This window comes from Mobula hypostoma, chromosome 2 (assembly GCF_963921235.1).
Source record: "Mobula hypostoma chromosome 2, sMobHyp1.1, whole genome shotgun sequence".
NCBI lineage: Eukaryota > Metazoa > Chordata > Chondrichthyes > Myliobatiformes > Myliobatidae > Mobula > Mobula hypostoma.
In genome coordinates this window covers 115776867-115800060 of record NC_086098.1, presented here as the reverse complement: position 1 = coordinate 115800060, position 23194 = coordinate 115776867, and the positions used below count along the sequence as shown (strand labels likewise).

Here is a 23194-nt window from a genome sequence, read left to right as displayed (position 1 = left end):
GCAGGCCCAAAATATTCAGAACTTTTGCCAATATAGGCACAGAGAGTATGATAAAATGTAAAATATACTGCAGTTTTTTGACAATGCGAAGCCAGATCTAGGCTGAACAATATGTGTAATACTGCTTACCACATTGTAGGAAGAACAATTGAGAGTTTTAAGGAGAGGACCTTAGAGTTGTGAGATGGTTCTTGGGTTAGGGACATAGATTAGAGAGACTGGGACTGCTTTCTATGGAAAAAAGACTGGAGAGATCTGATGGAAGTGTGGTATTAAGAGATTGACTTGATGGAAGGAGACAGAGGGTAGCAGTGGATGGATGTTTTTCAGATTGGAGACCTGTGACCAGTGGTGATCAACAGGGATTGGTGCTGGGTCCATTGTGGTTTGTAATCTATATTAATGTACTGGTCACCCAACCTGGAACACCTTGCCAATTATTCTGGTAGCGGTGTACATTCCACTTCAGGCCAATGTCAGGCAGGCACTGGAGGAGCTGAGCACCATGATCACCAGATGCAAACAGCACACCCTGATGCCTTGCCTATCATTGCAGATTTCAATCAAGCCAGCGTGAAGACTGCTAAGAACAGCTACCACTAACCAGACAGCTAACATACTTGACCACTGTTACACCACCAAAAATGCCTACTGTGCCATCCCACGCCCACACTTTGGAAAGTCCAATCATCTGGCTGTACTTCTACTCCCAGAGTATAGGCAGAAACTACAGACCGCAGCACTATTGGTGAGGACCAAAAGGTATGATAAAGGAAGATGAAAGAACGCTTGCATTACTACTTTGAGTGGACAATATTCAGGGATTCATCTTCAAATCTGAATGAATATTCCACAGTTGTCACCAACATCATCAAGACCTGTGTAAATAATGTGTGCCTTTGACAACATACCACAGATACCCAAATCAAAAGTCATGAATGTACCAAGAGATTCGTAGTCTGCTAAGGGTTAAGTTTGTGGCGTTCAAGACCCGTGATCCAGAACTATACAAGTTCAGATACGACCTACAGAAGACTGTTTTAAGGGGAAAAAACAACTCTGATTGAAGTTAAAGATGGAAGGGAATGCATGTCAGCTCTAGCAGGGGCTCTAGGCCATTACTTCCTACAAAATGAAACCCAACATCATGAATGTTTGTGATGTTTCACTCCCAGCTGAGCTCAACACCTTTTATGCACACTTTGAAAGGGAGAATAAAACTACACCTGTGTGAACTGCTGCAACATCTTTGACCCCTATCGTGGAGGTCAACGTCAGAACATCTTTCAAGAGGGTAAACCCTTGCAAGGTGTCAGGACCTCATGGTTTACTTGGCAGGGCTCTGAAAACCTGTGCCACCCACCTGACTGGAATTTTCAAGGACATCTTCAATCTCTCACTGCTGGAGTCAGTGGTTCCCACCTGAATCAAAAGGGTGTCCATCATACCAGTGCCCTAAAAGGGCAGGGCAAGCTGCCTCATTGAGTATCACTCAAAGCCATTCACATCTACTGTGATGAAGCACTTTGAGAGGTTGGTAATGACCTGAATCAACTCCTGCCTGAGCAAGGAGCTTGACCCACTGCAATTTGCTTATCGCCACAATAGGTCTTTAGCAGATGCAATCCCACTGGCTCTCCAATCTTCCTTGGAGGACCTGGACAATAGCAATTCCTAGATCTATACTGTCTATTGACTATAGCTCAGCATTCATCACCATCACACCCTCAGTGCTAATCCACAAGCTCCAAAACCAGATCCTCTATATTGCCCTGAAACTGGGTCCTTGACTTCCTTTCCGGGAGACCACAATCAGTACAGATCAGAAATAACATCTCCTCCTCGCTAACAATCAACACTGGCGCTCCTCAATGAGCCCACTGCTCGACCCTCTTTACACCCACCACTGTGTGGCTAGGCATGGCTCAAATACCATCTATAAATTTGCCAATGACACAACTATTGGCATAATTTCAGATAGTGATAAGGAGTCGTACAGGAGCGAGATAGATCAGCTGATAGAGTAGTGACATAACAACCTTGCACTCAATGTCAGTAAGAACAAGGAGTTGATTGTGGACTTCAGGAAGGGGAAGACGAGGGAGCACACACCTGTCCTTGTCAAGGGATCAGCAGTGGAAAGGGTGAGCAGTTTCAAGTTCCTGTGTGCCTACATCTCTGAGATCTATCCTGGGTCCAGCTTTTTGATGCAATTACAAATAAAGCTCAACAGTGGCTATACTTCATTCAGAATTTGAGGAGACTTGGTATGCCATCAAAGACTGTGGCAAATTTCTACAGATGTATCGTGGAGAGCATTCTAACTGGTTGCATCACCATCTGGTACGGAGGGACGACTGCACAGGATCAGAGAAAGCTGCAGGAAGTCTTAAACACAGCCATCTCTATCGGAGGCACTAGCCATCCAGCATCAAGGACACCAGCAAAAAGGGATGCCTCTAAAAAGTGGCATCCATCATTAACCCCCCCCCACCCCACCCCACCCCACCTCATTCTACCATCAAGGAGGAAGTACAGGAGCCTGAAGACACACACTCAACGTCAGGACCAGCTTCATCCCGTCTGCCATCAGATTTCTGAATGGACACACACTTCATATTGTAATTTATAGTTTTTTAAAATTATGTATTGCAACATGCTGCTGATTCTGATTCTGGATAGGACTTTTCGAGGAAGTTACCAGGAAAGTTGAAGAAGGCAAGGCAGTGGATGTTGTCTACAGGGACTTTAGCAAGGCATTTGACAAGGTTCCACATGGAAGCTTGGTCAGTCGCTCAGCATTCAAAATGAGGTAGTAACTTGGATTAGACATTGGCTTTGTGGGAGAAGCCAGAGAGTGGTAGTGGATGGTTGCCTCTGACCTGTGATTGCTGGAAGGATTGGTGCTGGATCCATTGCTGTTTGTTATCTATGTCAACGATCTGGATGTTAAGTCGATCAGTAATTTTGCAGATGACACCAAGATGGGGAGCGTAGTGGACAGTAAGGAAGACTTTCAGAGCTTGCAGTGGGATCTGGACCAGCTGGAAAAATGGGCTGAGAAATGGCAGATAGAATTTAATGCAGATAAGGTGCAAGGTGTTGCACTTAAGAAGAATGAACCTTACACAGTGTGCAGTAGACCACTGAGGAGGGCTATAGAACAAAGGGATCTGGGAATACAGATCTATAATTCATTGAAAGTGGCCTCGTAGGTAGATGGGAATGTAAAAGAAGCTATTGGCACGTCAGCCTTCATAAATCAATATACTACGTACAGGAGATGGGATGTTATGTTGAAGTTGTGTAAGACATCGGTGAGGCCCGATTGGGAGTTTTCTATGTGCAGTTTTGGTCACCTACCTACAGGAAAAATGTAAATAAGGTTGAAAGAGTACAGAGAAAATTTACAAGGATGTTGCTGGGTCTGCAGGACCTGAGTTATGAAGAAAGATTGAATAGGTTAGGACTTTATTCCTCAAAACATAGAAGATTCAATAGAGGTATACAATATTATGAGGGGTATAGATAGGTTAAGTGCAAGCAGGTGGGACTACACTGAGGATGGGTGAGACTACAACCTGAAGCCATGGGTTATGGGTGAAAAGAGAAAAGTTTAAGATGAACATGAGGGGAAACCTCTTCATTCAGTGGGTGGTGAGGTTGTGGAACAAGTTGTTAGTGTAAGTGTCGCATGAAAGCTCAACTTCAACGTTTAGGAAAAGTTTGGATGTTAAGGTTATGAAGAGCTATGGTGCCTATAGGGAGTAGACAATTTAAATGGTTCCGCACAGACTAGATGGGCCAAACGGTCTATTTTGTGCTGTACTTTTCTATGACTGTGACTCTATAAGAATGAAGGTGGCTTGGTTAATAAGTTTGCAGCTGACACCAAAATTGTTGGTGGGGTGATCTGTAAAGAAGGCTGACTAAGGTTACAACAGGATCACACAAAATGCAGGAGGAACTCAGCAGACCAGGCAGCATCTGTGGAAAAAAAAAGTAGTCGACATTTCGGGCTGAAACCCTTCATTGACTGTCCTTTTCTTGTTTCATTGACAGTACTTTTCTTCTATAGTTGCTGCCTGGCCTGCTGAGTTCCTCCAACATTTTGTGTGTGTTGCTCGGATTTCCAGCGTCTGCCTATTTTCTCTCGTTTGTGATTTCATTACAACAGGATCTGTTGGGGAAGGAATGGCAGATGGAATTCAACTCAGATGTGGGAAGAAATGCATTGTGGGAAGTGAAACCAGTCCAGAACACACAATAAATTACAGGGCCAGTGATATTTGTAGAAGAGACACCTTTGGCGTGATGTCATAGTTCCCTGAAAGTGGTGACACAGGGAAGCAGTCATACAGCACACTTGCCTTCCTCAACTTAGGAACCAAATACGGGACATGGGACATCAGGTTACAGTTGTTCAAACTATTGCTTAGGCTGTTCTTTGAGTATTATGCAATTCATTGACGCACCATCAGAAGGATGGGACCAAGCTGGACAAGTTAGGACAACAGGCAAGTTTTTAGGCTGTATAACTCCAAACCTAAGCACGCAAAACAAAATTTCAAGTCCACCACAGCTAGCAGGTACTCACTAACAGTAACCATGTCAGCACTGACCCCCGATCACCACTAGTCAAGAGATCTACATGGGAGCCAAACCTTGGGTTTATGGTTTTCTTTGCTATATTACAAGCCTTTTCCTTTGATTTTATGTAACCTTTAACTTCTCTTGATATCCATAACTTAATCAATTTTTCAGTGGGTTTTATTTTTGCCTTTAAGCTATAAATGTTATTTCCAAATGAAGTATTCATTCTTTAAAAATTAGAAACTTCTGGTTTACCATGAGTTCCCTGACATACCATCAACACTTCACACTCTGTGCCCTTCAGAGTGTGCTTAAGTCCTGGCCAGATTGAACTAAATGTTATGTTAAAACTCAATCAGATTCTAATAAGAAATGAGAACAGGAGTAGGCCATTCAGCCCCTTGAGACCTGTACACCATTTGATAGAATAATGGCTGAACCAATAATCCTTCACTTTCCCACTCTTTCACCAAAGTTCATTCCTTTCACTGATTAGAAATCTATCTGTCTCATCCCTGAATACACACCAGGATTCAGCCCTAGCAAAGGGAGTCCAAAGACTCAGAGAAGAAATTCTTCCTTTTCTCAGTCTTCAGTAGACATCCACATTCTGAGACCATGCCCTCTGGCTCACTACTCCCTCATGAAAGGAAAGTTCCTCCCAGAATTTACTCTGTCCAGCCAACTGCAATATCATGTTTTAATAAGGTTGCTTCTTATTCTTATTCAGTCCAAAGAGTACAGCTCAATCCAGTTCAACCTTTCACAATAGGAAAGCAACAGATCTGTTCTTTGACTCCCCTCACTAATCTTTAATCAATATGCTGTCGAACGTATCCTATGCTGATGTGACAGCTGCTCTGCTCATGACTGCAAGAAGTTGCAGAAAGTTGTGGATACAGCTCCACACAGCACAGAAGCCAGCCTTGGAAGCCACGGAAAGCACACACCTTCGGGCTCAAGGACAGCTTCTAGTCTGCTGTTGTAAGACTATTGAATAGACCCCCAGTAAGACGAGGTAGACTCTTCGGCCCGTAATCTACCTCATTATCACTTTGCACCTTATTGCCTACCTGCACAGCACTTTCTCTGTAACTGTAACAATTTATATTGCACTTTATCATTTTTACCTTTGCACTACCTTTGAACACCGTTGTAATGAATAGCATTGCTCTGTGACTAATGCTGGTGATTACGTGTCAATCACACGATGGAAGAAAGTACAGAGAATATGAATCAATGTGATGTTTGGATTAAGACCGCTTTTGAAGGCATATTTGAAAGTGAAGACAGCCACTTACTATGAGTAGTGATTGACTGTTGTACGGAATCCTCAACTGTGTTGTTAACAACTGTAGCTCCCCTACATTCACTTTCTTCCTCCATGTCATTAACAGATGGCAAACAGCTGCATTCCCTACACTACACACCACCTGAAAATCATTCCCACATCCCTGTGTCCCTGCGCTCGGTAAGCCGAATCTCACCTCATACCAGTACGTTACCTCCAACACCATGGGCTCTCAGCTTTGTGAGGCACCTTGTCAATGTCTGGTTAAGTCAAAACACATACATCTATTGGTTCCTTTCTGTCCAACCTGCTTCAGACTGCCTCAGAAAACTCCAGTAAAATTGTCACATGATTTCCCTTTGATGAAGCTTCATTTTCCAAATCTACTTTTATTCAGAACATAAAACAGTACAAAACAGTAAAAATCCTGAAAGGCATACGATAAGGTGGCCTCTCTGAAGTCCAACCCTATGCCCCCGTTGTGAGAGGTGGAAGCTGGCAAGGCAGGCCAACAGGGCTCCAGTGAAGCTGTATAGACCAATCTCCTGTACAGTGAACACAAATGGATTACAGAAACAGTGATGAACTCCAACCATCTCATTGACTTTGGATGATGGAGCTTGGTTTAATCTGGTGTTGTTATCCTGAAGTTCAGTATCTTCAACCAGTGGACTACCAGGGAAGGTTAGGATGAACAAAAAAAAAAAAATCTTTACTTGTAGATTGGTTTGTAGAGAACACAGGCTAGAACTTAAGAATTACTACACACAAGTTTGGTAAACTCAAGACTGAGCCAAGACAAGTACAAGAGAGGGAACTTAAATAGAGAAACAAAACAAGGCAAAGGTGCATACACTGATAACTGAAACAAGACACAGGTGAAAATTATCAACTAATAATCAGAGAAGGCAGAGCGTCAGAGCCTGGAGGACTCCGGTGCCCCCTGGTAATCAGACCAAAGCATGATAGAGGGAGGAAAGTTGACCCACCTTGCCAGTTGATATAGAACCTATAGTAACCTTAGAAAACCACACCACACAATTTTGATGTCATCCACAAACTTGCTAATCATCCTGCCTACATTCTCAAAAAATTGAGTATATGACAAATAACATACCCGATCCCCATGTCACACCACTGATCACAGGCCTCCTGTAAAATAATCCTCCAGTACCACCCTTTGTCTCCTTCTATCAAGATAATTTTGAACCCAATCGGCTAACTCACCCTGATTATCCCGAGTTTGCACCTTCTTGACCAGTCTACCAAGTAGGGCCTTATTGAAAGCCTTGCTAAAGTTTATGCAGACAATGATCTTCTAGCCCTCATCAATCCTCTTGGTTACCTCTTCAAAAAAAAAACTCATCAAATTTGTGAAACACAATTTACCAATAATAATGACTATCCCTAATCAGTCCTTGCTTTTCCAAATGCAGATAGATTCAACCTCTTAGAACCCCTCCCAGTACCTTCCCCAAGCACTGATTTTGAACTTACTGGCCCGAAGTTTCCTGGCTTGTCCTCGTAGCCTGTCTTAAAGGCACAGCATTAGTCACCTTTCATCTCTCATATCTGAACATTTCATCTCTTCTTGACACTAGTACCCCACCACTGTTCCTTTCCCACCTACCCATCCCAAAAGTTAAATAGCCCTTAGCATCAGGTTCTCTACCTTGATTCTCTTGCAACTGTGTCTCATAGTTCTACTTGATCATACTCAATTTTCTGAGGTTGTGCTTTATAGCATGTGCTTTGTGAGTCGGAGTTGTAAAGCACAGAAACTGGCCCTTTGGCTCACCATGTCCATGCCAACCTCTTTGCCCATCTACACTCATCCCATTTGCCTGCACTAGGACCAGATGCTTCTATGCCTTGCCTATGTGTGCGTCTATCAAAATGCTTCCTGAGCACATCTGGTTCCACTGCCTTCTCTGGTAGTAAGATCCAGATAGTAACCACTCAAAAACTACTCATCAGATCCCCTTTAAAATGCCTCCCTCTCAACTTAAAACTATGCCCTCTTGTTTTAGACACTCCCACCATGAGAAACAAATTTTGATCATCTACCTTACATATTTCTTTTAGGTCACTAAGAGTCACACAGCATGGAAGCAGGCTCTACAGGCCAACGTCATCATGCCAACCATGGTGCCCACCAAGCTGGTTTCATTTGCCCGCATTTGGCCCGTATCGTTCTAAACCCTTCTTATCCATGTACCTGTCCAAATGTCTTTTAAATGCTGTCATTCTACCCCCTTCAATTACTTTCTCTGGCAGCTCATTTGTTCCATATACAGTATTATGCAAAAGTCTTAGACACTCTAGATTTTTCATAAATTTTGATTTAGATGTCTTCTCCATTAGTCTGTCAGTAGAAAGGAGCAAATTTTAGATTTCCAAACTTCTTTTTCCAAAAAACTAGACGTTAGAGAAATGTTTGTATTTTGTTAAAGAAAGTTCAATAGTTCCATTTAATACCAGAGAACATATACAACATTCAACCTAAATTCTTGCTCTTTACAGACGTCCACAAAAACAGAAAAGTACTCCAACGAATGAGTTACAGTAAAAACATTAGAACCCCAAAGCCCCCTACTCCCCCTCCCACACACCAGCAGCTGTGCCCATTCCCCCTCCCCCACTTACTTCAGCCAAGAAGCATCAGCACCCACCACTAACAAGTAGGCAATAGCAAATCCCCCAGGAAAGCACGACAAAAACATTCTCCCAACAACTCAACATGCCAAAGTCCCTCTCTCTCCCTAGGAAAGGGGCAGAGAGGTGTCAGTCAGCAAGGGGAGAGACCAACAAAAACAGGACAACCTGCCGATTATAGTGTTAAAGCCTGCTGTGTCTCATTTTTCAAGTTCTCCAACGAGAGAGAGATACTGATTCACCAAGCACCGAGACAGTTTATATAATAGACCATAAAGTAACATATTAAGTAATAGACTACTTTTCAAATAAAAACTATTACTTTGTAAGTACACAGCCCAGTGCATGATTAAAGGAAGATAACATACAGATGCGAATGATCAATGACATAATGAGTTGAATGAACTAAACTGATTAACTGAAACAGAAACAGGTGTAGAAGGAATTAAACTGGTGAAGGACAACCAAACTAAAAGGTGAGGGTATGGTAGGTGTGACAGTCTAACCTTCAAATGATCAATTCTTACACCATGGCAAGAGTGATCATAGACACAAGACACAAGTGGTCATCCCGCAGCAGCAGGGTCTTCTCCCAGCAGAAATTTCGCAGCAGACGGAATTTAAAGACATGCTGTCCGAGCTCTCTGAAGAAGCACACAGAAACAGACAAGGCTGAGGACCAGAGATGGAGTAGTTGGCCACGGAACCTGAATGCAGCAGATTAAAGATACATCAAACTGACGGTACTACTCAATCGGAAGAAGTCCAGCACTGCTATCAGCTCTGAAGAGTTGCTGCCAAAAAGCCATCAGTCCAGAGTGGAAACAAAGCCAAGAGACTCACCTATGCACAAAAACACAAGGACTGGGTGCTGAACAATGTCAGTATGTGCTCTGCACTGACAAGTTAAAACTAGAAACTTTTCGCTCAAACAGGAGGCAGTTCATCCACAGAAGAGCTGGAGAATGCTGCATGGATGAGTGTTTGCAGCCAACAGTGAAGTACAGCAGAGGTTCTCTGCAGGTTTGAGGCTGCATTTCTGCAAATGGAGTTAGTGATCTGGTCAGAGTTAATGAAATCCTCAATGCTGAGAAGTACAAGCAGATTCTCATCCATCACACACTCCCATCAGGGAGGTCCCTGTCAGACCCAACTTAATTCTGCAGCAGGACAATGACCCCAGTCACACAGACAAGGTCATAAAGAACTATCTTCAGCAAAAAGAACAAGGAGTTCTGCATCAGATGGTTTGGCCTCCACAGAGCCCTGATCTCAACATCATCGAGGGTGTCTGGGATTACCTGGAGAGACAGAGGCAAATGACACAGCCAAAGCACGCAGGAGAACTGTGGCAAGTTCTCCAAGATGCTTGGAACAACCTACCAGCCGGCTTTCTTATAAAACTGCATGATAATGTACCTAAGAGAACTGATGCAGCTTTAAAGGCAAAGGGTGGTCAGACCAAATACTGATTTCATTTAGCAGTCTTTCCAGTTTTATGATGTCTTTCATGTGACAAGTAAACCAAAACTGTTCCCAATACTCCAAGTGCAGTCTCACTAAAACTCATATATTCAGTGTCCTCGCTGTTGAAGGCCAGCACGCCTCACCATTCTGTCAACTTGCATTGTCATTTTCCAGGAATTCTGAACTTGGTCCCACATTCTTTAGTGCCTTGCTATTTACAAAGTATGATCTATCCCTATTTGACTTCCCGAAACACATCAGCTCACACTTGTTGAGATTAAATTTAAATTCCATCTACAATGCTCCTCCCAACTTTCCACCAGATGTTATATATCCTGCTGTTGCCTTAGACAACTGAAGTTGAGTTTACTGTCATCTGCACAAGTACTTGTAAGCAATGAAAAACTTGCAGCATCATCACAGGTGCATAGCATCATAAAAACAGCATCATGCTACCCACAACTCCACCAATTCTTATCTTATCCACAAATTTAGCAATCAAACCTCCTATAACCTATCCCTCAACGTCAGCAAGACGAAGGAATTGGTTGTTGACTTCAGAAGGAGCAGCGGACCGCACGACCCCATTTACATCGGTGGTGCACAAGTGAAACAGGTCAAAAGCTTTAAGTTCCTTGGGGTCAATATCACAAATGACCTGACTTGGTCCAACCAAGCAGAGTTCACTGCCGAGAAGGCCCACCAGCGCCTTTACTTCCTGAGAAAGCTAAAGAAATTTGGCCTGGCCCCTAAAACCCTCACTGATTTTTATAGATGCACCATAGAAAGCATTCTTCTAGGGTGCATCACAACCTGGTATGGAAGTTGTCCTGTCCAAGACCGGAAGAAGCTGCAGAAGATCGTGAACACGGCGCAGCACAACACATAAACCAATCTTCCATCCGTGGACTCACTTTACACCGCACGCTGTCAGAGCAGTGCTGCCAGGAAATTCAAGGATATGACCCACCTAGCCCTTTTCGTCCCTCTTCCCTCCGGGAGAAGGCTCAGGAGCTTGAAGACACGTACAGCCAGATTTGGGAACAGCTTCTTTCCAACTGTGATAAGACTGCTGAACGGATCCTGACCCGGATCTGGGCCATACCCTCCAAATATCCGGACCTACCTCTCAGTTTTTTTGCACTACCTTACTTTCCATTTTCTATTTTCTATTTATGATTTATAATTAAAATTTTTAATATTTACTATCGATCTGTACTCCAGGGAGCTGGAAGCACAGAATCAAATATCACTGTGATAATTGTACGCTCTAGTATCAATTGTTTGGCAACAATAAAGTATAAAGTATAGTCACATCCATGTCAATAATACCTATCAGACAGCAAATCCCCCAGCACTGATCCCTTCTTATGGTTCCATCCTCTGCCATTCTAGTTTAAACCCCTCCCCCCCCCCCGCAGCACATAATCACTGTTCAGCAACCATTTCTCATTTCACAACACTGAATCTAAAATAGCCGGTTTCATTCAGGGTTTTTCAGCAGACTGACCTAGAAAGCCATCCCTTGTGCATTCCATTAGCTTGCGTGTAGATTTGGGTTTCTTTTTCCCGGTCATTGTCAGGACTTCATGTCCTCAATCCAAAACACTGTCTGTCCCTTGTCCCTCCACGGATGCCGCCTGACCCACCCAGTTTAGTCAGCAGTTTGTTTTTTGCTCCAGATTCTTGCAGTACACCATGTGCTCACAGACTTCCAATCTGGAAAACAACATCCTCCCACTACGACCCTCAGCCAGGTTTGGATCCAATTAGCCAGTCTGTCAGAGACTTAACCTTTGGAACCATGTCAAATGCCTTATAAATTCCATGTCAACAATACTACTATCTTGCTGTCGTCAATCTCCTTAACTCTTCAATAAACTCTGTCAAATTAGTGAAGGAGATTTCCCTGCACACGCTAACTCTCCTTCATCAGTCCATGTCTCTCTAAAGGACATTAATCCTGTCTCTTAGAATCTTCTCCAATAATTAATAATGCTCTGGTCTTTTTTTTGATATTTGGAACCTTCTTAACTTTGTCTGCAGGATTTGCCTCTCGCCCTCGATTTCTGTGCCTTCTGCATTTCACTTCTACTGGTGTCTCTTTTACTTCTATCCTTGTAACTTAGGTGTAGATTCACTTTTTTCCAGTTGTCAGAACTTCAGGTCCTCGACCCAAAACATCACCCATCCCTTTGCCCTCCACTGACCCACCAAGTTTAATCAGCAGGTTAGCATTCTCCAGGTTACTGTACAGCACTGACATATACTTCCCATGTCCCAGTTACAGTCCTCTGCATTACCACTACTCTCAGGAAAGTTTAGACACTGGTATTTACTCCACCCAAACTTTTGATCCTCAAACCAAGATGTTTACCCCACTCCCATCTTCTCGGAGAAAAGTGTCATAGAATAATTTAATTCCCAGCATTGGACACTTTGTAACTGTGTCTCTACAATGACAGAACAACACACAAAAAGCTGGAGGAGTTCAAAGGGTGAAGAACTGTCTGTAAAGACAGTTTGATGTATTTCTGCTTGTGCCATGAATTTATCACCATGTGTATTTAACTAAACAACCTTTGAGGTTGTCTTTGTGCCATTTTTCCCTGTTCTGACTCAAGGTTTAATAGAACATAGGACAGTACAGTGCAGGAACAGGCACTGAACGTGATGCTGTATTATACTAAATCTATTCTACATGCACAACTTTCATATCTCTGCATATTCCTGTGTCTATGTAACACCATCATATCTGCTTCCACTGTCACCAGAAGCGTCTGTTCCAGGACCCACCACACTGTTAAAGAACCTGCCCCACATATCTCCATTAAATGTTCCCCTTCTCACCTTCAATGCAGGTCCTCTTATATTTGAAGGTTTATTCCTATCATGCCCTGCTCCTTCCTCACACACTCAGAACATCATAATCCACATTGTCGTTTTGTCCCTTCTTTCAAAAACTCTCTCAAGTTACCCTTGGCAGCTCAGTGGGGGGAAGTGGGAACTGAATCAACAGGGGACTGGGCAGGCATTCAAGGCAGAATAATCAGCAGGACAATAGAAGAGAGAAGGAGACAGGAATAAAGAGATTATTCTATTTGCAGCCAGCATCAACTTTTTTACTAGCGAAATAATCCTATGAATGAACATGTAAAAACAGTGTGAGTGAGGACAAGTTGTGGAAAAACACCAGACACTCAGCAATGTTCTCACTTCAGCAAATACCGAGCTGTGTGCTCAGCTTTTCCATCACAACTCACTCCTCTCAGTGTTTACAACCACTGTCACCTCACTGCAAATCCAGCTATCTGCAGTATATGTTGCACCACACAACACAACACAACAGTAGATATCAGCCACACACAGTGAATGGTGAAACATCATACAAAAATCAAACTTCTAGAGGAAATCTATGCAAAAGCATGAACTTCGCAACAGAGCTCCTTAATGCTCTAGGTTCAAACATCTACACTCTCTTCTGTCCGACCAAGAGCGTGGAAGAAAAGGAGTGAAACTCCATCACACACTCCAGGGTCAGACACAGAATGATGCTGCCTCTACACACACTCCCAGGGTCAGACACAGGGTCAATCTCCATCACACACTGCCAGGGTCAAACACAGAGTGAAACTCCATCACACACTCCCAGGGTCAGACACAGGGTCAAACTTCATCACTCGCTCCCAGGGTCAAACACAGAGTGAAACTCCATCACACACTCCAGGGTCAGACACAGGGTCAATCTCCATCACACACTCCCAGGGTCAGACACAGGGTCAAACTTCATCACTCGCTCCCAGGGTCAAACACAGAGTGAAACTCCATCACACACTCCAGGGTCAGACACAGGGTCAATCTCCATCAAACACAGAGTGAAACTCCATCACACACTCCCAGGGTCAGACACAGGGTCAAACTTCATCACTCGCTCCCAGGGTCAAACACAGAGTGAAACTCCATCACACACTCCAGGGTCAGACACAGAATGATGCTGGATCTACACACACTCCAGGGTCAGACACAGGGTCAATCTCCATCAAACACAGAGTGAAACTCCATCACACACTCCCAGGGTCAGACACAGGGTCAAACTTCATCACTCGCTCCCAGGGTCAAACACAGAGTGAAACTCCATCACACACTCCAGGGTCAGACACAGAATGATGCTGGATCTACACACACTCCAGGGTCAGACACAGGGTCAATCTCCATCAAACACAGAGTGAAACTCCATCACACACTCCCAGGGTCAGACACAGGGTCAAACTTCATCACTCGCTCCCAGGGTCAAACACAGAGTGAAACTCCATCACACACTCCAGGGTCAGACACAGGGTCAATCTCCATCACACACTCCCAGGGTCAGACACAGGGTCAATCTCCATCACACACTCCCAGGGTCAGACACAGGGTCAAACTTCATCACTCGCTCCCAGGGTCAGACACAGGATGATGCTGCCTCTACACACACAGTACCACAACACCAACGCCGCCCCCACCCCCGCCTCCACCCGCCAGTTAAGTTCCCTGCACACTCAGCCGCTGCCAGTCGCTGGTTCTATGGCACAGTTTGACACGGATCGCCTGCATCTCGGCATCCGGCAGCAATGGGGTTCATACACGCAGCCGCAGCCCCAGCCCCGGATCGTGTCGCTTCTCTAACCTGCCGGACAATCAGTTGTCAACAGTCGTCGCCCGGGGAAAGAGGAGCCGCTTCGATCGGCGCCGCGGTCACGTTGCTACCCTAATTGGTGGTGAACGTAGGAGTGAAATAATAACCTTCACATGCTCGTAGATTGAATGGAGGCTGCTGGGCTGTGCTGGGCTGTGCGGGGCCTGGGTTCACACCCACCACACACTCAGCCGCATTGGCTGGAGCCGAGCTGCCGGGACACCCAGCGCAGAGCAGCCGCCAAACCGGGAGGGAGGAGAAAGTGCGAGGGCAAGGGAAAGGGGAGGGGAAAATAAGAGGTGGCGGAGCGGCGGGGGGAATGGAGATGGGGAGATGGTGGAAAGGGGGGAGACGGGACAAAATGAGGGCTAAGGGAGGGATTAAGGGGAGATGGCAAAGAATGTAAAGGAGAGGGAGGGTTAAGGGAAAGGGAGATGGACGGGTGAAGGGGCATTTGGAGGGGAAAGTTGGCGAGCGAGTAGAGAGATGAAATGGGAGAATTAAAGAGGGAAGGGGAGAAATGAGGATGAGAGGGATGAATTTAGAAGAACAGAGGGGAAAAGGAGTGAGGGATAAGGGGAGAATTGAGGGAGGTGAGAGGGGACAACGGAGCTGGGATAAACGAGATTAAATTGAGAGGGAGAGGTGACAGAGGGGAGAAGCCAGGTGTGAGAGGAGGCGAAGGGTGAGGGGTGAAGGCTGGCGAGGGGGATGGGGAGAAGGCAAGGGGAGAGGGGCTGAAGGCAGGGGAGACAGGGGAAGGGGTGAGGGTGACAGGAGAGAGTGAAGAAGGCAGGGGGAGGGAGAAGATGGCAGGGGAGGGGGAAGAAGGCAAAGGGAGGGAGACAGGAGGGATTGGGGTGAGAGGGTGAAGGCAGGAGGAGCAGGGTTGGATTGGGGGGGAGGCAGGGAGTGGTAAGAGAGCTGAGAGAGGAGAACCAAGGGTTGAGAAGGTAGGGGGAGAGGCAGAGGATAGAAAGCCAAGCATGGAGCAGGTTGGGGAGGCCGAGACTGGTGAGAATGGAGGGGAGGGGAAGAGTGGGTAGAGTTGAGGGGAGAGAACCAAGGGAAGAGAATAGAGGTGGGATGGGTAGTACTGAGAGAGGAGGATGGGATATAAGTGTGTGATAGGAGAGTGAAGTCTGGGACCCCAGGCCATTTGCAGGAAGTGTCACAGTCTGTCTGTGTTCAAGAATCCCTTGGGTCCTTTCTGAATTATTCATCAGACCCCACACCCACTATCCTTTCCCCTTCCATCCACTGCTGCACCCAACCCATCTTCACCCTCCCCCATCCCCCTCCTCCTTCCTACATCCCATAACACCTCCGTTTTCCTCACTCCTTCCCCCTTCTCTCTCCTCTTCTCCCAGTCTAGTCAGTCCTCCACTGTTCTCCCTCCCCACTCAACTCCCCTGTTCTACCGGCCCTGCTCTAATCCCCATTCAGGCCCCCTCTGTTCTAACCCCCATATGTTCTACCCCTCCATTCTACCACCCTTAATCTAACCCCCCCCCTTATTTCTAAACTTTCCCCTTTATTCTAACAGCCCTCTGCTCTACTGTACCTCCGTTCTCACCCTCTCCGTTCTGGCTCCCTCCACTTTATTCTCACTTCTCTTCACCCCACTACCCCACAACCCCTTCATTTCCCCAATCCCCTCTCATACACCTCTCATATTCCCCTCTCATACCCACCTCTCCTCTCATCTCTCATACCACCCCTCTCATCTCTTCTTTCAAACTCCATCTCAAATCCCCATCTTTTTTGCCCTTCATATCCCCTTCACTCCCCTCATTTCAACCCCACTCATCCCCCATGCCCCCTCACCTGCCCCGCTCTCTCTCTCTCTCTCTCTCTCATTCTCCCCCTCCCTCCCTCACTCGACCTTTCATTTGCCACATCTTTGTGTTGTGCTGAGCCACTTCAAAGGTGGTTGCAATTTCACCTTGTTCATGCCGTGGAGCCTAGTGACAGGACTGGGGTATTGGTGTTTGTAGTCTACCTGTAATTGCCCTTCAGAAAGGGGAGATGAGCCAGCTCCTTGAACAACTGAGCTCCTGGCTAAGGTCCTACTGCACTCCTGGCTTGGGTCCTCCTGCACGCTTGGCTTGGGTCCTCCTGCACTCCTGGTTAAGGTCCTCCTGTATTCCTGGCTCGGGTCCTCCTGCACTCCTGGCTAAGGTCCTCCTGCACTCCTGGCTAAGGTCCTACTGCACTCCTGGCTTGGGTCCTCCTGCACTCCTGGCTTGGGTCCTCCTGCATTCCTGGCTTGGATCCTCCTGCACTCCTGGCTCGGGTCCTCCTGCACTATCCTGGCTCGGGTCCTCCTGCACTCATGGCTAGGGTCCTCCTGCACTCCTGGCTCGGGTCCTCCTGCACGCCTGGCTCGGGTCCTCCTGCACTCCTGGCTCGGGTCCTCCTGCACTCCTGGCTCGGGTCCTCCTGCACGCCTGTGGTGCTGTTGGGGAGGCATTCCAGAACCATGAACATTGATGAAAAGGGACTGGTGATTAATTTCCCAGTCAGATGGACGTGTGACTGAGAAACAGGGTAACCAGGTCATTTCACATTGAAGACTGTTCATCTGAACCAACGAAGAGGATCTGACCTGAAACAGTAATCCTGTTTCTCTGCATGTGCTGCCTGACCTGTCGAGCTTCTTTCCTGCATTTTCAGTTTTTATTTCAGATTTGCAGTATCTGCAGTTCTTTTGTCCATGGTGTCCACCTGCAGACCTTGCTTGAAGCCCCAGTTTTGGGAGGGCTGTTCTTGGAGTAGCCAAGTAGCTGTAGTGTGTACTATGAAAATACCCCCGGACTAAATAGGGTATTTAATAGGTAAAGATACCCATTCCTTAAAGAATTTCTGCAATTCTCTTGGATCAGATATTCCTCCCATGAGAATAAACTACAGGATGGGACCTGAGCACAAGATCTGATGGTCATGAGATCTCTCAGCTGCCTGTGACAACTAGAGTAGAACTGTGCAGCTTTAATATAGGGGTTTCATCACACCAAGGAATGCTGGGATATCCAGCTTCCATGGTTAGCTGCCTTCATCTTATGCCTTTCTGGCTTTGCCCTAGGGATGTTTAAATCTAGCTAATTAATAAAATCTGAGGTAAAAGCAAGAATCAGTCACAGTGAGCAAGAAGGTAGTTGCACTTCCAGATGGGTGTCTGCTTTCCTCACCAAGACCATTCCATTGGTGCATGGAGGAAATAATGCAGGAGTTCCCAATATGAGGTCCACGGACCTTCGGCTAATGATGGGGATTCATGCATAAAGAAAGGTTGGGAATCCCTGACTAATGAGTGCCCCAGGGAAATTCAGCCAGTGACAACAGGAAGGAGCAAGAAATGAGATAGAGCAGTGGAGCGCTGAGACAGTTAGGAGTGCAGGAAATTACCGTATACTCAAGACCCCCACCGCTACCACCATCATGGCCTTTGCTATCAGTCTCAGAAACATCCCACACCCCCTCCTGCTCTGGGGTCAGCAAAGGATGTGGCTGTGAACTGCACAACACTGAAGGTTAAGCAGTGTACAGCAGGATCCCACAATATTAACGGTTATAATAGCTTCACTATAGCCTGAGAGCTCTTTGGGTGCCTACCTCTTCCACTCATTCCCCCACCCCCACACACATGCACACATTTTTCTGTTCTTCGGCCCCTCTGTTCCCTCTCCTTCCCTCTTACCCTGTCCCTTTCCCTCTTACCCTGTCTCTCCCCCTCTTTCTTTCTCCCTTTCCCTCTTACCCTGTCTCTCCCCCTCTTTCTTTCTCCCTTTCCCTCTTTCTTTCTCCCTTTCCCTCTTTCCCTCCCTCCCATTTTCTCTTCCTCTTCCTCTCACTGTCGCCTGTCCCTCTCCTCTTTCCTGAACTTTCTGCCCTACCTCCATTTCTGTTTCTCTCACTCCCCTTCCCTCTCAGTGTCCCACTCTGTGTTTAACCTTCCCTCTCTCTGTACCAGTCTCTGTTTAATCTTTCCTCTTTTACTCTCTGACCTGCTCCCTGTTCACCCCCAGCTCCCGCGAAGCCTCCCTCTCCCTCTTTTCTCACCTTGTCCCTGCTTGTCACTCCTCGTCTTCTGCTCTGTCTCTCTATGTCCTTTTGCGTCTCTGTCTGTCTGCTGACTGACAGACAGTGACAGCTGTGCCTTTTTCAACATACACATCTAGGTTTCACTTTCACGTCATCATTTCCATGTTCCATCTTCACACAAAACATCGTGAGACCAGTTCACTTATTCACACCGAGACACCACTGGAACACAGACTGCCAACTGACAATCACTGCCTATCTCTGCAGAGCCTGTCCACCATCTATAAGGCTTAAACCAGGAGTGTGACGAAATACTCTTAACTTGCCTGGATGGTAACAGAACCAACGTTTAAGAAACTCAATCCCCCCACCCCCACCAGACAGAGCAGCCTGTCCACAATCATTCACTCACTCCACCACTGGCCCACAGGAGGAGCAATTTGACCCATCTACAGGTTAAACAGTACCAGACTCCATAAACTCCAACCAAACCTGCCACTTCCAACAGAAGGACAAGGGCAGCAACAGTCTGGGGAACATCACCTGGAAGTTACTCTCCAAGCCCCTCACCATCCTGACTTAGAAATATATTGCCATTCCCTCACCATTACTGGGTCAAAATCCTGGAACTCTTTCCCTAACAACATGGTGGGGAGGTCCACGCCGTTGGAACTGTGATGGTTCAAGAAGGCAGCTTACTGCCACCTTCTCAAGAGCAACTATGGGTGGGCAATCAAATGCTGGCCCACATCCCTTGAGTGAAACAAAATCACAGCTGCAGAATTCACTGTTCTTCTATCTTCAATTCTTTCACTGTGGTTATTTTCTAGATCGAATGAGTCTCCACAATTCCAAGGCACGTTGCGAAAGGATTATGCTACGTGTGCGTGATGGAGACAAGAAAATGGGAGCATAACTAGATCGCCCGGCCCTCAAACCTGCCCTACCATTCAATATGATCACGACTGACCTTCCTCAGGCCTCAGCTCCTGCATGCCAGTCCTCCACAATCCTCTATTCCTTATCTTTCAAAAATCCACTTCCCTCCACCTTAAATATATCTAATGATCCAGTCTCCACCACCAGTGGAGGAAAAGAATTCCTGAGATACAGTATCCCACCTGTTGTGAGAAAAAATTTTAATATATTCTTACCAAAACTATATGCGGTAGTCTAGGAGTGGCCTCACTAAAACCCTGTGCAATTGTTACTAAACTCCCCCTTCTTTTCAATAACGAGCAGTTTGCCCATTGGCCTCGTAAATACTTACTGCACCCACCCGGTAATGCACAATATTAATCTCTCTGTACTTCACTTATTTGCAAGGTTAAGTCAAGTTTAGTGTCATAGGCACGAGTACATGTATGCACAGGTGCAATGAAAAGAATTGCTTGCAGCAGGACCGCATGCACATAATATCCACAACATGACATTCACAGCATGGCGAATAATACGGTGATAGGCTCTTTGGTGAGTCTGCGGCAGCTATTAAATACTGCTAATAATAAACCCAATGTTAATCCATTTTGTTCTCCCCATATTCCCATGAACTTCCTTCAGATTCTGCCACATAGGGAAAGTTTACAGTGGCCCGATGACGTATGTTTGGGGTGTGAGAGGGAGAGGAAACTGGGGCACCCAGAGTCAATTGAGAGAAAATGCAAAGTTGACATAGACAATGCTGGAAGTCAGGATCGAAGCTGGGTCTCGAGATCTGTGAGGCTGCAGCTCTGCCCACTGCACCACTGTACCATCAGGAAGCAGAAATTAGTGCTGTGGACAGAGGTCAGGAGATGAATATAAAAATACAGATCAGAATCAGATTTAGTATCACCAGCATATGTAGTGAAATTTGTTAACTTTACAGCAGCAGTACAATGAAATACATGATAAATAAATATAGTGAAAATAATTGAGTTACATTAAGTATATGTCCATTAAATAGTTCAGTTAAACTAAATAGTGCAAAAATAACAGAAATAAAGAGTAGTGAGGTAGTTTTCAATGTCCATTTAGGAATCGGATGGCAGAGGGGAAGAAGCTGTTCCTGAGTCGCTGAGTGTGTGCCTTCAGGCTTCTGCACCTACTTCCCGACAGTAACAGTGTGAGAGGGCATGTCCTGGGTGGTGGGGATCCTTAATGATGGATCTTGTCTTCCTAAGGCACCGCTGCTTGAAGATGTCTTGGATTCTACAGAGGCTGGTACCCATGATAGAGCTGACTAATTTTACAAGTTTCTGCAATGATTTCAATCTTGTGCAGTGCCCCCCCCCCACCAGATGGTGATGCAGCCAATCAGAATGCTCTCCACAGTACACTTGTAGAAGTTTTCAAGTGTTTTAGTTGACAACCCAAATCTCTTCAAAGCCCCAATGAAATACAGCCACTGTCTTGCTTTCTTTATAGCTGTGTCAATATGTTGTGTCCAGATTAGGTCCTCAGAGATAGGGACACCCAGAAACCTGAAATTGCTCACTCTCTCCACTTCTGATCGCACTATGAGATACACAGGATGGTACAGATGCTGGAATCTCGAGTAACACACAAAACGGTAGAGGAAGTCGATGGGTGCGGCGGCATCTGTGAAGGGAACTTGGCAGTTCACATTTTGTGTCAAGGTCGTTCATCTCGAACTAGCAGTCCAGATAAAGGGTCCCAACCCTCACTGCTGACCGTCCAGTTTTCTCCATAGATGCCGGACCCCCTGACTTGTGGTGTTTCTCAGGGGCTCATACTGGGACTGTTGTTCAGTTCTGGAAAGATATTACTAAACTGGAAAGAGTGTAAACTGGAAAGGTTTACAAGGACTTTGTCAGGGCTTGAGGACTGAGTTGTAGGAAGAAATTGGACAGGCTAGGACTTTATTTGTTATTGAGAGGTGATTTTATTGAGGTGTATGAAATCATGAGGGGTATTAATAAACTGAATTCACTCAGGTTTTTTTCCCCAAAGTTGGGGCATCAAAAATTAAAGAACATAGGTTTAAAGTAAGAGGGGAAAGATTTAAGAAGAAGTTGAAGGACATAACTTTTACTCAAAAGGGGATATCTCAAGTATTTAGAATCAGCTGCTAGTGGAAGTGGTTGAGGCAGGTATAATTGCAACTTACAAAATACATTTGAACAGGCACGTGGATTGGAAAGGTTTAGAACATTACAGGTCAAACACAGGCAAATTAAATCAGCTTGGATGAGTCATCTTGGTTGGCATGGAGCAGTCAGGCTGAAGGGTCTGTTTCCATGCTTCGTGACACCATGCTGCCAGATCTGCTGAGAGCCTCTGGCATTCTATGGGTGAAGACATGTTCACGGCGATGTATCCAGTCCCAACAATGTTTGCTTCATTGGTGAGATTTTCCTTGTGTCCTTTCTTCTCATTACTGTAGAAGAGAGGATCTATTCTGAGTTCAGTCACGTGTGCCTGCTACCGTGGCTATCTTGGAAAGAGACAGCATCTGCAACAAGGAGGCAGAGGAAGCTTTTCTATCTGATAATATTATTGTGTTAATATATGTTATGTGCTGTATGTGATATATGTACTATATTTTGCATCTTCCTCTCTGAGGAAAGTTGTTTCATTTAGTTGTATACATATTTACAGTTGAGTGACAATAAACTTGAACTTAAGGATGGATCTAGCAAATATTCTTCATTGACTTCACTGCCGTTACCATGCATAACAAGTGATTCCCACTTGGAACAATAGTTGAAGTTAGCAGCAGTGTTTTGTCTTTTGCCCTCTCACTGAACCTGGTGGGGAACTATTTGCTGCAGGAGAGAACAAACTCCTTTATCATGTAAATTCAGTTCCCTATCTGCCTCCAGAGGAGAAATGGTTGACACACCTGGCTGGAAGACTATCCTTCTATTGCATTTTTATAGAGAGGAACATCAATTTCATTGGCTTGCAAATACATTATGTACATGGATTCATTATGATTGTCCTGACTACTCCCTGTGTTGTGACAGTGCCAGTAACTTCGCTTCCTGATTGCTGAACGGTAAAGATTTCTGTTAGGATTGGGTGAGCATTCTGTCAGCTGATCTCTACATGTATTCTAATTAGTGCTTCTTCAAAGCAAGGGTGTATAGACAGCTTCAGGTAGCATTTTACTGTAGGCACTGTTGGATCAACTATTTAATTGTATTTTTCTTTGCAGTTTAACAATTAACAATTAATTATCTACGATAAACTCTTCTTGGGCTTCCAGCTGTACCGACGTTTCGATGACAAAACGCTGCCATCTTCATCATGGATTATGCATTGGCATGTCAATTCTGATGGTATTTATACCCCCAACAACCATTCCTCCTGATTGGTTAGTCCTCATCCAATCAGGTTTCTGCCATCCCACTTTGTTTAAAATTCAATTCTAGTTCTTACTTACAGCAAGACCTTGGTCTTTGTTAAAATTCTTATCCTCTAGTTTTATTTCTTTGGCTTCCTTCACCAGATGACCCCAAAAACCA

The 23194-nt window shown here is 45.4% G+C and overlaps 1 protein-coding gene across 3 annotated transcripts in view; it reads right to left on the bottom strand.

The window, feature by feature from the left end:
- LOC134342402 (equilibrative nucleoside transporter 1-like) overlaps positions 1 to 18805 on the bottom strand; it is a 150605-nt gene extending 131800 nt beyond the window's left edge. The window contains exon 1 of one of the 3 annotated variants that reach the window (XM_063040483.1): positions 18744 to 18805. The gene's annotated coding sequence lies outside the window, so the exon portion shown is untranslated. Of the gene's footprint in view, positions 1 to 14672; positions 14858 to 18743 lie in introns of those variants that run through there. The other 2 variants (XM_063040486.1, XM_063040482.1) reach the window with 2 other exon arrangements.
- Positions 18806 to 23194: the final 4389 nt, after the last annotated feature.